Source organism: Miscanthus floridulus, unplaced genomic scaffold (assembly GCF_019320115.1).
Source record: "Miscanthus floridulus cultivar M001 unplaced genomic scaffold, ASM1932011v1 os_2100_1_2, whole genome shotgun sequence".
NCBI lineage: Eukaryota > Viridiplantae > Streptophyta > Magnoliopsida > Poales > Poaceae > Miscanthus > Miscanthus floridulus.
The window spans coordinates 34,663-37,420 of NW_027098101.1; the positions used below are offsets into that span (position 1 = coordinate 34,663).

A 2,758-nucleotide genomic window follows, 5' to 3' on the forward strand; every position below is an offset into this window, starting at 1 on the left:
ACGCCTCTCCGGCCCACGGCCCCCTGCTGCCCTCGCCCGCGATCACCCCCACGCGACTCCTTGGCCTTTGTGTAACCCTAGCCGCCGCCGGTTGACGCGAGGTCGCTGCAGGCACGCCGCCTCCAGGCGTCGGGAGGCCACGGCGAACGGGGTCACATCGCCCTGCGCCTCACGTCGGCAACGTCCCCCTGCGCCTCACGTCGTCTGCCGCTGCCTGGATCCTTCACAGATGGCTGAATCCGGCCTGGCCGCCTCCATCTCTTGCCCATCGTCGACCTCGCAGGGGAGGCGTGCCAACGCCCCGCGACTGGATCAGGCGGAGTCACGTGGGTCCTCCACCGTCATCGACATCGGTAAGGTGTGAGAGGAGAAGGGTGCCGTCCGACGCGAGCTCGGTTGCGCCACGGGGGATTGGGGCGGCGCTAGCTCACGGCACCCAGAGCAAGCACAAGGTCCTTGGCCTTCTTAATCAACGGCGAGGTCCCGTGGGTCCATGATGCTCATCTCCTCTGCCTGCTGAAGTGGAGATCCACCCGTCCGGATATGGATTTCTTTCATCTTCACTGGTGAGCAATCCATCCACCAAGTCTGAATATTTCTCTCTTCCATATGTTCAGTTTCTGACTGATTTTTGTGTGCTGTTAGATTAGATGCCCTACTAATCCATCAATCTGACTATTCAATGCTAGAATCTGCTATTGTCAAACCACGATCTGGTGTCGCTGCTGTGCAAACGAGATCCATGGACCCGTCCAAGATCTGTCTTCCTACAACTACTGAACTACGGCAACGTGGAAGGAGGTCTGGAAGCAGAAACAAGAGCGTGCTCATCCAGCCTTGTTTGTTGGTTGTTAGCAGTTGCAGCGTGCTTAATTATTTCCTTTGGGTGCTGAGTGCTGATGGTGCACTAGAGTCTGTGTGCGTATAGAAGTTGTAGTTGATGCTAGCAGCGTGCATTAGATATCTAATATGGAGCAAGAGCAAGTAAGATATGCTACAGTGCTACTAGAGTGATAATGCGCTACTGGAGTGTGTTCTTCACTTGATTAAACTGCTAATCTCTAGCTAGGCGCACATAAAAGTGATATCCAATTTCATTAGTAAAAAAAAGGTTATTGTATTAATCACAATATATCTAAAATCTGCAAGTATGTTTGTACCTTTGTTACTACTTGCTACATTGCTTGATGGTGTACAGCTATACGAGTTGGAGAGAATCCAGAATGCAAGCTCAACCGTTTATGTAATGCTGAATTTGTAGACTAAGATGATACATCACATATATATATATGGAATCATTTGTGTGGTTTATTTGTTGCTTCATATCATCTTAATGATATTTATCGTGGTCGTTGCCTGTATATTGCATAGTAAGATGTTGTTTTTAAGTCATCTGCAATGTAGTAATTTATAGCAAAAACTTGTCATTTCTTTTCATAGAGTATGATGCCTGTGGTTCTAAATTGTTCTATAAATTTTTTGTCCAGAACAGTGAAGCTCGACAGCCATGCATTGTCCAGATAAGTCTCTACCATCAAGCCGAATTAATCCCTACAGGATAATTATCGTTATCTGGTTGGTGGTTTTTGTGTTCTTCCACTACTGGGCGATGCACCTGTTGAACAATACTAGCCAATTTGGAAAAACCTCAGCCTGCCCATGGTAAGGTATTTAAAACACAAGGTACATATTTGGCAATTAAATTTGTGTGGAATCGATTAATACGATGACTTTGATATGAAATTGGCATGTTATTTTTTAATTTCTCTTTACAAATATTTTTTTATAAACATGTACATGTCTGATGTAATCCTAAAGTTGCTAATAAACAAACATTAAATATTAAATTTTTATGTCTGTCTGATTCTTTGGTCTCAATTTCTTTTCAGAGTTGTCCTACATATGATGATCTGTTCAAGGCGCATGGACAGCCCTCGTTCGTAGCCTATCTATACAGTCGTTCATAGGATGTCAGATTTTAAATAACTTGTTAGTTTTCTATGAACTGACAATGTATTTTCAAATTATTGCAGCTCTCTAAAGTTTCTGAAAGCTGACATGAAAAGAATGGATCTTAACGGTAGTGGAAAACTTAAAGCCAATAACAAGGCAACTGGCAACCAGTTATCAGTATTGGCGGGTGGCCCTCGGTCTAGGGAGGGAGGAGAACGGCAATGGGCTTGGCCCACGTGCGGAGAGGTACACGGGAGATGTGGGAGCAGGGCCACGGGTTAGCTTCGGTCCAAGAGGAGGTTGAGGCTTGGGCTAGCATCAGGAGCAATTTTAACCTAAGAGTTGTTAGTCTTGGGCTAGCATTAGAAAGAGATTTAGCCCACAAGTGCGTAGAAAAATACTATTTTTTTTTACTTTTATCGTAGCGTTAGCACAGCGAAGTTATGTTAAACATGAATCATGTATGATGCAACGCTTCTGTGAATCATATGTAATGCCATCTGTTAATTTTATTTGGTAATTCGAGGTTATATTACATCCGAATCATGTCATGCCCATTTTAAGCTGGGTAGTTATGTGTTTTCATCTGTGCTCGAAGCCTCAGATGACAATATTAAGCTGCATCCTATCTGAGTATACTGGGTTACAAGGTGCCCATTATGTCATAGCATCGGTTCCGATCCATTGTTTTGGTTTGTTTGTGAAAGGATCAAGATGCCCAAGAGGGGGGGTGAATTGGGCTAATTCGAAATTCTCTTGCAATAAACAAATCCTACGGATAGCCCAATTAACCCCTTGTGCCTAG

The 2,758-nt window shown here is 44.6% G+C and overlaps 1 long non-coding RNA gene across 4 annotated transcripts; it reads left to right on the forward strand.

The window, feature by feature from the left end:
• Positions 1-2,473, forward strand: LOC136534630 (uncharacterized). 4 transcript variants are annotated; one of them, XR_010778766.1, is made up of 4 exons: positions 1-566; positions 690-801; positions 1,488-1,683; positions 1,890-2,473. It is a non-coding gene; the product is annotated as an uncharacterized lncRNA (long non-coding RNA). The 4 variants fall into 4 exon arrangements; XR_010778767.1 differs by having other exon boundaries at positions 1,488-1,667; XR_010778765.1 differs by having other exon boundaries at positions 1,488-1,662.
• Positions 2,474-2,758: the final 285 nt, after the last annotated feature.